This window comes from Pan troglodytes, chromosome 15, assembly GCF_028858775.2.
Source record: "Pan troglodytes isolate AG18354 chromosome 15, NHGRI_mPanTro3-v2.0_pri, whole genome shotgun sequence".
Classification (NCBI taxonomy): domain Eukaryota; kingdom Metazoa; phylum Chordata; class Mammalia; order Primates; family Hominidae; genus Pan; species Pan troglodytes.
Genome location: NC_072413.2, coordinates 63,331,081 through 63,343,288, shown reverse-complemented (window position 1 = coordinate 63,343,288; position 12,208 = coordinate 63,331,081). Strand labels below are relative to the sequence as shown.

At 43.6% G+C, this 12,208-nt stretch overlaps 1 protein-coding gene across 7 annotated transcripts in view; it reads right to left on the bottom strand.

Annotated features, from left to right (window-relative positions):
- Positions 1-12,208, bottom strand: part of FUT8 (fucosyltransferase 8) — a 450,735-nt gene that overhangs the window by 371,279 nt on the left and 67,248 nt on the right. The window contains exon 2 of one of the 7 annotated variants that reach the window (XM_063792664.1): positions 2,072-2,195. The exons of the other annotated variants lie outside the window; for them this stretch is intronic. The gene's annotated coding sequence lies outside the window, so the exon portion shown is untranslated. The remainder of the gene's footprint in view (positions 1-2,071; positions 2,196-12,208) is intronic. 7 annotated transcript variants of the gene reach the window in all.

Here is a 12,208-nt window from a genome sequence, read left to right as displayed (position 1 = left end):
CTCTGGAGAAATCTGGAGATGTTGCAGTCCTTAGGGAATCAGTTGCTTAAGGACACAGTCTTTTCTCTCTTTCATTTCCCCTTTCTCAGCTCTTCGCTTTTCTCTACATTTTCTTTTCCAGTAGTCTCTGGCACATGTCTCTTCCTCTCCCCTCCCTTCTTACAGAAGGAATCTGTAGCCTCTTCAGAACCATGGTGTGTGCACAGGGCCAATTTGCCACTTCTCCTGAGGGTATTGCATTTTAAACCTTTTAACTGACTGTACAATGAAAAACTGGTTTAAAAGAATTTCAATCTCCAGAGCGTAGCTGGAAAGTCTAGGATATTTTGAGGGGCCAGAGTCATTTCCCAGGGCTCTAAGATACGACACTATAGTAAGCTGCTTAATTTAATTAGATGAGGTGGGCCTTTTAAGAGTCTATTCTGAGGGATCCTTTGGATCATCTTGCCACTACTAACCAAAGTGATGCTTTGAAAAGCACAGAGCTGTGGTAGGGTATAGGCTGAATACTCATTCTGGTGGGCTGTTGGGTACATATCCTAGCAATAACATAGAATGTCATTGTGATCAAAGCATAAGACAGGATTTCTTTTCTCCGCCAACAAACAAGCAAACAAACCCCACAGAAGCCATCAGGGGAAAAACTAGTGTAATAGTTTTCCAATGTCCAGTCTTTCTAAGTCTGGTCCATTTAAGTCTCAGCTCAAATCTCACTTCCTCAGAGATGCCTTTCCCTGACTATTCAGTCTATAGTAGCAACTTCCCTGCCTCATTCACTCTGCACAGCATTACAGTGTCTCATTTTCTTCATAATATTTACTGTTACCTTAAATTTTCTCATTCGCCTACTTACTGTCTTCTCTATTAGAATATAAACTCCATAAGGGTAGAAACTTTGTCTGTCTTGCGCTGTCTCTCCAGTGCTAGACACATACTGTTACAGGAAAGGGTTCTGGATCCAGACCCCAAGAGAGGGTTCTTGGATCTTGTGCAAGAAAGAATTCAGGGTGAGTCCATAAAGTGAGAGCAAGTTTATTTTTAAAAAATACAAAAATTATCTGGGCATGGTGGCGCATGCCTATAGTCCCAGCTACTCAGGAGGCTGAGGCAGGAGAATTGCTTGAACCCAGGAGGCAGAGCCTGCAGTGAGCCAAGATCGCACCACTGCACTATAGCCTGGGCGACAGAACAAGACTCTGTCTCAAAAAAAAAAAGAAAAGAAAGTAAAGGAATATAAGAATGGCTACTCCATAGGCAGAGCAGCACCAAGGGCTTCTGGTTGCCCATTTATATGGTTATTTATTGATTGCATGCTAAACAATGGGTGGATTATTCATACCTCCCCTTTTCAGACCATATAGGGCAACCTCTTGTCATTTTCATGGCATTTCTAAACTGTCATGGCGCTGGTGGGAGTGCAGCAGTGAGGACGACCAGAGGTCACTCTCATCACCATCTTGGTTTTGGTGGGTTTTAGCTGGCTTCCTTACTGCAACCTGTTTTATCAGCAAGCTCTTTATGACCTGTATCTTGTGCTGACCTCCTATCTCATCCTGTGACTTAAAATGCCTTAACCATCTGGGAAGGCAGCCCAGTAGGTCTCAGCCTCATTTTACCCAGCTCCTATTCAAGATGGAGTTGCTCTTGTTCACATGCCTCTTACAATACTAGATGCTCAATAATTATTTGTTAAATGAATGAGAGAGAGAGAAAGAGAGAGAGAGAGAGGAAGAATTTATTAGGTCTTAGGAGGGGAATCATGCCCCTCTTTGCTCTTTAGGAGGGCAGGGTAATTGCAGATACTCAGACACTCATCAGACATTGCAGAGTATTTAATGAAGTTACAAAGCAGCTGAGGGTCTAGCAGTAGGCTGCCTAATATATCTAAAAGAAAACAGCATTGTGCTTTAACTGGAAGTAAAACTCTGATTATTCTGTTTCAAGTTGAATGTGGCCAAATAAGGGGAGAATACCTTGGAACAGGTTCTTGCCAAAAGGATTAGAATAGAGTGAGGGAGAATAGATTAATGTGAAGTTGATCACTCAAAACTTCAAAAGGTACATACTGTACCTGGGATGTACTGTACACAGCCAAAGCATGAGGGGTGTGTGTGGACGGCAAGCCCTCAGGTGTAAGCCCCGGCTCACAGAGAAGACACATGTGCAATCCAGTGTGGCCCAGGAATGATGTGACACTGCGGAAAATGAAGTTAATGGGATCATTAAAGATGCAGATGTGCCTAGATTTCAAGGAAGACTTAGGCCTATTAGGAGAGTCATCTCAGATTCTATCTTGGCAAGATTTCAGGCAGAAATGTGTGTGGTCCTGTCATACTCTGTTTGGAAGGGAATAAGCTTATGTGAGCCCGTCTGGACCAGATGGACAAAAGGCAGGTTCTTGAGGCTTTCATCCCTTCAAGCAAATACCTAAAAGTGTCTATGGGGGACAAGGCAAGATGGGTTGTTGGCTGGAGTCTGCTCCATTGATGCAAAAGAATGCTGAGAACGATAAGGGCGCCTTGCACTAGCAGGAGCTCTTTACTTTTCAAAATGAGGCCAGGCACGGTGGCTCACACCTGTAATTCCAGCACTTTGGGAGGCCGAGGCGGGCAGATCACCTGAGGTCAGGAGTTCGAGACCAGCCTGGCCAACATGGTGAAACCCCGTCTCTACTAAAAATACAAAATTAGCTGGGCATGGTGGCGGGTGCCTGTAATCCCAGCTACTTGGGAGTCGAGACAAGAGAATTGCTTGAACCCGGGAGGTGGAGGTTGCAGTAAGCCGAGATCTCACCACTGCACTCCAGCCTGGGTGACAGAGCAAGAATCTATCTCAAAACAAAACAAAAAAAAATGGTTTTGGATCTGTTATCTCATTTTACTCCTATTTTAAACCTGTGAGGTAGGAAAGATGGTTACTGCTTTTATAGCCATTTGTCAGTGTGGAGACTGAAGCAAAGTAAATTTGTGGTCTGTTCAGAGTCAACTTATTTACGATAGTAGGAGAACCAGTGTTCTCCACCAAGTTTCTAAAAATGTGGACCCCTGCATCAGAATCACCCAGGAGCACGTGTAAAATGACCCCACTGTAGGGGAGGGAAAATAGCTTTTCTCTACCCCTCTGAGTTCTTGGCTGGGGCCCCTGTAACAAAAGACAGGTTAACAAGAGAGAAGCATACAAACTTATTTAGTAAGTGTAAAGTTTTAGAAAGCATGGCAGCCTTCATAAAGAAATGGAGACTCAAAGAAGTGGTAAAACCTGAGTGGTTTTATGCTAGGTTTGATGAAGAGTGGGGAGTGGTGGAGAAATGAGATAGGACAAAAGGGTGTGAGCTAAGCGTGGTAAACTGAGGAAAACAGCAAGGCCTGGGAGTTCAGATTCTTCTCTGTGTCCCTTTGTCTTTAGAGGCAAGGATGCTCATTTCTTGCCAGTATAGAGAGGGCATCTCTCACATGAGGGTTTTATGACCTCCTTCAGGAAATGGGCAGAAAGTCCTTCCTGGCCGGGCGCAGTGGCTCACACCTGTAATCTCGGCACTTTGGAAAACCGAGGCGGACAGATCACCTGAGGTCAGGAGTTCGAGACAAACCTAACCAACATGGTGAAACCCTGTCTCTACTAAAAATGCAAAAATTAGGCCAGGTGCAGTGGCTCACGCCTGTAATCCCAGCACTTTGAGAGGCCGAGGCCAGTGGATCACCTGAGGTCAGGAGTTCGAGACCAGCCTGACCAACAGGGTGAAACCCCATCTCTACTAAAAATACAAAAATTGGCCAGGCTTGGTGGCGGGCACCTGTAATCCCAGCTACTCAGGAGGCTGAGGCATGAGAATCGCTTGAACCCGAAAGGCAGGGGTTGCAGCAAGCCGAGGTCACACCACTGTATACCAGCCTAGGAGACAGAGTGAGATTCCATCTCAAAAAGAAAAGAAAGTCCTTTCTGTACCTGCCATGTCTCAAATTCCTTCAGTTTAAAATATCCAATATGCTAAGGTAGTGTGTCCTAAACCTCATTACCTACTCCAGAAGTTCTTTTTTTTTTTTTTTTTGAGTCTCATTTATGAGGACAGAATTTCTTTTCTTTTTTTTTTTTTTTTTTTTTGAAACAGAGTCTTGCTCTGTTGCCCAGGCTGGTGTACAGAGGCACAATCTCAGCTCACTGCAGGCTCCGCCTCCCAGGTTCACGCCATTCTCCTGCCTCAGCCTCCTGAGTAGCTGGGACTACAGGCACACACCACCACGCCCGGCTAATTTTTTGTATTTTTAGTAGAGACGGGTTTTCACCATGTTAGCCAGGATGGTCTCGATCTCCTGACCTTGTGATTCACCCGCCTCAGCCTCCCAAAGTGCTGGGATTACAGGTGTGAGCCACACACCCGGCTAATGAGGACAGAATTTCTTAATCAGAGGATATCTGGGGTCAGGTCTAGAAATCTGCACTTTTATTTTTAATTCCAGGTGATTCCTATGCATACTAATTGTTTAGCATTGCGTATCACCCTTGACCCTAAAGCAATTTGGGCTTTTTGTTTGTTTGTTTGTTTGTTTGAGATGGGGGTCTTGCTATATTGCCCAGGCTGGCCTCGAACTCCTGGGCTCAAGTAATCTTCCTACCTCAGCCACCTGAGTAGCTGGGACTACAGCCACCACACCCAGCTTCTAAAGCAATCTGTAATCCATTGAGTCATTAGCTTAATTCTCAGCTCATCAATTCCTGTATTCTTTCCCTCAAACAGTCTCCCTTTTGAACTGAAAACACAGCATGCTCCTTAGAAGACAGCGTTGTGCTATTGGAAAGAGTAGAGGGAACAATTGTTGACAGGGACTATTTCAAGCTTTGGCAGGGAACACTTGTTAGAACAATCATAACTAAATCATAGATTGTAAAACAGCAAAGCCTGGGAATCTGCTCTTCAGGGGTTAAAACAACATGCAACCCAACTAGCTGATCAAGTGTTCCAGGAATAAAAAGAACTGACAAAGAGCTTCAGAGTCATCACAACTGGCGAAACCAAAGCTCCATTGGCAGGCTGGAGGGTTGTTGAAACAAGATATGCTGCAACAAGTTCCGGAGTGAAAGAAAGAAAGCATTTCAAACAGCTGATGAAAGTTTATAAAACAGAGATAGGGGAGGATCTACCACAACATTCCCAGCGATTTCAGGAAATACCCAACGCCACTAAAAGTGGATTCTTGGGGAGAGGAGAATGGGAGTTATAATTTATTTATTTATTTATTTTCTTTGAGACAGAGTCTTGCTCTGTCGCCCAGGCTGGAGTGTAATGGCACAGGGTCTGCTCACTGCAACTTCCACCTCCGAGTTCAAGCAATTCTCCAACCTCAGCCTCCCAAGTAGCTGGGAATACAGGCACATGCCACCACGCCCGGCTAATTTTTGTGTTTTTAGTAGAGACAGGGTTTCGCCATGTTGGCCAGGCTGGTCTCGAACTCCTGACCTCAGGTGATCCCCCAGCCTCAGCCTCCCAAAGTGCTGGGATTACAGGTGCAAGCCACCGCACCCGGCCATAGTCTATTTTTAATGTAAAATACTGAGTTTCTATGAGTCAGTAAGGTTAGTGCCCTTACTTAGGACAATAGTAATTTAGTCCTAGTAAGTATCCTTACAAGGTCTCTAGTAGTGCCTTACATTTATAGAGCTTTTTTTTTTTTTTTTTTTTTTTTGAGACAGAGTTTTGCTCTTGTTGCCCAGGCTGGAATGCAATGGCACAATCTCGGCTCACCACAACCTCCGCCTCCCAGGTTCAAGCAATGCTCTTGCCTCAGCCTCCCAAGTAGCTGGGATTACAGGTGCACACCACCACGCCCAGCTAATTTTTGTATTTTTAGTAGAGACGGGGTTTCACTATGTTGGTCAGACTGGTCTCGAACTCCTGACCTCATGATCCGCCTGCCTCGGCCTCCCAAAGTGCTGGGATTACAGGCATGAGCCACCATGCCTGGCTTTATAGAGCTCTTTACAGTTTAAAATCACCATGTAATCACTGTCATGTGATTGTATAGCACCTTGAAAGTTTCCAAAGTTCTTTCATCATACCTGATGACTTACCATCTTCATCACTGCTCTGCAGCATTTACCATCCCCATTTTGCAGAACAATTTTTTTGGAAAATATGGGCTCATAAAATTACAGAATCTCTCCAAGGTCACCCAACTAATTTGTGTTCACTAAGTTGTGAACTCAACTTCAGTGCTTCCCCATTTCCACACCTGACTTTCTATTATAGACTTCTGCAAACAATAATAATAAAAAATAAAATGTAGCTCAGCCCATCATAGCATTTGAGGGCTATAAGCCAACTTCCCGTTTGACAGATGAGAAAACCCAGGCACAAAAAAGTTGAGGCTTTGCCCCAGGTCACATGGTTATCAACAGAGTCCGGATACTGGATCCCCATCTCCTCATTATCCAGTTCAGAGCTCATTCTACTTTGCCCTGCTTCCTCTCATACTTTGTGGATAGCTAGATATAAATCACATGTGTACATTTGGAATCTTGGAACAAGTGCCTTTAATAGGCCAGTCCTCTGAAGTATGGGAGCCTAACAGATTAAAAATGCTTTAGGTTGATTTAAAAAGGCATCTCTGGCCTTTGAATTTAGCTTTAAAAGCTTGGAATGTTTGTCTTCTTACTCCATAATGGTATAATCAGTATACTTACCACATTAAGCAATGCAGAAACACCTGCTGTGAGTCGTGCCCACATTTCTATTATTGGTATAGATGGCTGTAAACCCAGCTAATGGCAAGACTGACAGAGTTGTTTCATGTTAGATTTTGATAAAAGGGAGAGAATCATGCAGATTTGAAACATGATTTGTAAAATTACCAGTTATCAGAGGATGCATGAGGGCTAGTCCCACAACATAAGGTAAAAATGAGTGTGCCTGGCCAGGTGCAGTGGCTCATGCCTGTAATCCCAGCACTTTGGGAGGCTGAGGCGGACGGATCATGAGGTCAGGAGATCAAGATCATCTTGGCCAACATGGTGAAACCCTGTCTCTACTGAAAATACAAAAATTAGCTGGGTGTGGTGGTGTGTGCCTGTAATCCCAGCTACTCGGGAGGCTGAGGCAGGAGAATGACTTGAACCCAGGAGGCGGGAGGCGGAGATTGCGATGAGCAGAGATCATGCCACTGCACTCCAGCCTGGGTGACAGAGCAAGACTCCGTCTCAAAAAAAAAAGAGTGTGCCTTGCAGGGATGCAATCAGAAAATTGTAAACCCATGTTCATAGCTGTATTACTCACATTAGCCAAAAGGTGGAAGCAACCCAAGTGTCAGTCAACAGATGAATGGATAAACAAAATGTGTTCCATGCATACAATGGATTATTATTCAGCCTTAAAAGGGAAGGAAATGCTGACCACAGTATAACATGGATGAACTCTGAAGACATCATGCTAAGTGAAATGAGCCAATCACAAAAAGACAAGTAGTGTGTAACATACTTGGAGTAGTGAAATTCACAAAGATAAAAAGTAGAATAGCGGTTGCCAGAGCTGAGGGGAAGGGAGAATGGAGAGTTTGTGTTGAACAGGCTCAGAGGTTCAGCTAGGGAAGATGAAAAAGTTCTGGAGATGTATGGTGGTGATGGTTGCACAACAACGTGAATGTACTTAATGCCACTGAACTGTATAGTACACTTAAAAATAGTTAAAATGATGAATTTTATGTTATGTATGTTTTGCTGCAATAAACAAGAAAATGAATGTGCCTTGTTTATTGGTTTCTTCTCTCATTTTCGACAGGCAGCAGAGCATGTGTCCTTGGGGCAGCCCAGGGATTCCAGCTCAAGCTCCAGATTGTTTGCATCCTTCTTCAAAACTTCACTAAAAACACCATCACAAGAAAACAGTAAGACAAACCCCAAAAGTAAAACAGATGCCCTGGTCTCTTCAAAAGTCAGTGCCCCTAAAAAAGAAAAGATTGTTCTTAATAGGAAAAAAACAGTTCTAAAAGACATTTTGGGAGCAACAGAAAAAGTGTGAATATGGACTCAGTATTAAATAATATTAAATAATAATTATTAGTTATTGTAGATGTGGTCATAGTGTTCTGGTTGTGTAGGAGAATGTCCTTATTTGGGGTAACCATATGCTGTTAAGTATTTAAAGTGTCATGATGCTCAGCAACTTATTTTCAAATTATTAAGGGGAAAATATATGTACTCACCAAACAGTAAAATAATAGCACAAAAAAACACAAATAACAGCAGAAAACAAAATGGCAAAGACATAGATAAAACAATTATTCAGTGTAAATGATGCAGGGCATGGTAGCTCACACCTATAATCCCAGCACTTTGGGAGGCCAAGATGGGGCTGTCCACTTGAGCACAGAAGTTCAAGACCAGCCTGGACAACACGGAGAAACCCCATCCATCTCTACCAAAACCATAAAAATTAGCCGGGCATGCACCTGTAGTCCCAGTTACTCTGTAGACCAAAGTAGGAGGATCGCTTGAGCCTGAGGAGGTCATACTACTGCACTCCAGCCTGGGCAACAAAGTGAGACCCTATCTCCAAAAATGATAATAATAATAATAATGTAAAAAAAGTAAATGATGTCTTTAAAGGTGTTACTTGCATTAGTTTTCAACATTTTTGTACATGTGATAATTGTTATTAAAAAGTGTTTAAATATTATCTATGGTTTAATAAATATTTTTATTAATTAATTTATTTATAATTCACACAAAATAATTGTACATATTTATGGGATACAATGTGATGTTTCAATGCATATATATACTTTATAATGATCAACTCAAGGTAATTACTATACTCATCACTTTAAACATTTATCATTTCTTTGTAATAATACTCAAAATCTTCTCTTCCAACTATCTTGAAACATAGACTGCATTGTTACTAGTTACAGTCACCCTACCATGTAATGGAACACTAGAACTTATTCTTCCTAACTGTAACATTTTACCTGTTGACCAACCTCTCCTGTTCTCCTCCCCTCCCTACCCTCCCCAGCCTCTGGTAACCACTATTCTACTCTCTGCTTCTAAGAAATCAACTCTTTTGGATTTCACATATATGTGGAAATCATGTGGTGTTTGTCTTTCTGTGCCCAGTTTACTTCACTTAACATAATGTCCTCCAAGTTCATCCAGAAGTCACTATTAAATTGCAAATTTATGCCTTCTCTAGTCAAACCACCATTACCACCAGTTCAGGGTGTAACAGGCACTTTGCTAAAACTTCACACACACTATTTTATGTGATTTGCACTCTGCCTCTATCAAGAGACTACTGTCATTACCCTCACTTTTGCAGATGAGAAACTGAGGTGCAGACATTAAGTAACCTGTCCAAGATTATGCAGCTAGTGAGTGACAGAGCCGAGGTTTACACATAGACAGTCTGGCTGTAAAATAGGTTACATCTTCCAAACTGGAAGCCCTGAAGAAAATTTTAGATACTGAGGCAAGCCTATGATGGAGATGTGTTGGGGGCCCTCAAATCATGGCCATTAAGGGGGTGTCTCAACCACCTAAGGGTAGGGTCTGCTTAGGCTGCACAGCCCAAAAGAAATAGCCTCTGTTCGAGTATTCTAGCAGTGAATCTGGGTATTTTGCCCCTCCCAGGGAAGCTGAGACTATTTTACAGCTATTGTCTCATCTGTAGCCCTAGGCAGGATGGGAACTGTTATAAATAATTCTTTCTAGTTTCAACTCTGGAGACTTGCCCGAGGCTTCTGGCTCTGTGGTCCACACCTGGCTTCTGTTGTAGACAGCAACAACAGTAACTACAGCAGTTGACATTTTTATAATACTTGCTATGTGACAAGCACTCTTCCAAGTACTTTAAATACACTAACAAATCCCTGCAACACTTCTGTGGAGTAGACATATTATCCCCATTTTAGAGATAAGAACACTGAATCACAGAACATAAGTAAATGCCCAAGGTCACACACCTAGTAAGTGAAGGAACCTGGCTCCCGCCAGAGTAAGTACTCATGGCTTCTATTAATCCAGATGAGACCCAGAAGCTCCCTTCTGGTTCTTACCTCTCCTGGGGAGAACTTTGTCCCAGTGCTTGCCCCTGACCACATGAGTTGAATGAAATCAACTCAGGTGGCACGGAAAAGAGGCCAGCAGTAGTGGCCTCAGTGCCTCTGCCAGATATGTGAGCCGGTGTTCCAGTACCCTGCTCTCTCCACATTTTACCTTTGGGCCTTTGTTTTTTTACAAAGCAGCAGTAACTCCCAGATGGTTTGATATCAGAGGTCATCACCCCACCTTGCTGCCTACTAAGGACATGGTGGCCCAGCCCTAACAAACCACAGAAAACTTGCATGCTTGTCTTCAACGGAAAGAAGAGAAGGCTTCCTGGTGGGCCCTCCCTAATGGAGCCAACCACAAAGCCAGCCATTGGACAGGACTCTAAAGTAAGGAAAGGCAGTCCCCTCCCAATTCCCCACCCACATTCTCTCACCTGCCACGTCAGGAAGTGTAGGGTGAACCTCTTTATACTCAGGTGTTAGTCATGCTTCCTATCCCTCCCAAGGGGGCATCCTAATATGGGATCCCTTGGAGGCAGCAATGACTCACCCAAAGGAATGACGCTGGTAACAGAACAATAATCAAATGATGATAATCGAATGAGGCTTTTTTTTTCCCTTTCTGCTATAGGAAAAAAAGAAAAAAATATATTTTTCTTTTCTTTTCTTTTTTTATTAGATGGAATTTCACTCTTGTCACTCAGTCTGGAGTGCAATGAGGCAATCTCGGCTCACTGCAACCTCTGCCTCCCAGGTTCAAGCGATTCTCCTCCCTCAGCCTCCTGAGTAGCTGGGATTATAGGCATCTACCACCATGGCTGGATAATTTTTGTATTTTTAGTAGAGATGGGGTTTCACCATGTTGGCCAAGCTGGTCTTGAACTCCTGACCTCAGGTGATCCACCCACTTCAGCCTCCCGAAGTGCTAAGATTACAGGCGTGAGCCACTACACCCAGTGGAAGAAAAAATTCTATTCCTCTTCACTGACCTCCTAGCTCCCCAGTTAGCTAAGGCTTTGTGTTTAGCGGTCAGTCTTAGTTCCTCATTTTGTCTTGGGGGTAGTGGTGGCAGCAGTTAGCTAATGGTTTCTCTATAATTCAAGGGTCAAACCCAAGAAGGAATTAGATGGCAGTACCCCAGAAGATGAGGTGGGGATTGGGTGGAGAGAAGCTAGGGCTTTGTGGATGAGAGAGAGAATTGGATTCTATGAGTCTGGAGCCTTGTGCCTTTTCTGTAAAGGGCTCTGGAGGTTGCTGGTGTCTAGGGGAGCAGTTGGTGCCTGGAAGTCAGAATGTCTCTGTAGGAGGGGTTTAGGGGCAGCAATCTGATTGAAAGGCTGGGAGGGGAAGAGGATGCTCTAAGCTGTTTACATGGCTACATGCATGAAAATGAGAAAATATGAATTACCTACAACAAGGAACAGGGGATGCTGACCTAGATTATGGGGAGAAGATCTAAAGTTTCCTCAACACTCCTTCTACTACCACCACCACTCAAACTTGGCACATGACTAATACCTCAAGGACAATCTCTAACTATATAACCTTGGAAATATCCACAAGGGCCCCTGTGGCACAGCCTGCAGGTAAAGTAGCACTTTGAGGTGAAACCTTTTAGTCCAATAGCTGTGTCACATAACAAAAGTAGCAACATTAATAATGGTGGCTATTTTATTGGCTAACTCAATCCCCTGCCCCATTTTTCTATTACCAAGCAGGGCCCTGGATTCTAGTATGGCCCAACAGAAAAGAGGGGATTTCAATAATCATTAATATTGGGGATTGCACCAGCCAGGGCAAGGTGGGGCTCACAGCATGATTCCATTTGATTTTAAAAAGTAAAGTGATGTGCATTTCCTTGCTCCTTGGCGAAGTGGAGCGAATTCCTACCTCTTATTTAGGCATCAGTGAGAGAGTGGTGGAGCGGGGAGGGAGGCAGAGTGATCCTCAAATCACCAGGCAGTAGGAGAAGCTGCCAGGCTCTGCCCTCCTCCATTTGCCTTTAGTTGGCAAAAGACAAATTAGCCCAGTGCCTCCTGAGCTGAGTTTGCAGTGCAGAGTCTGCAAGAATGTTTGCTTGGGGAGCAGCACTGGTCTTTACCTTAGCAGGTGTAATTCCATCACATGATTGTCTTGGATCTGCTTTTCCCCACTCCAGCCTGAGCTTGCCA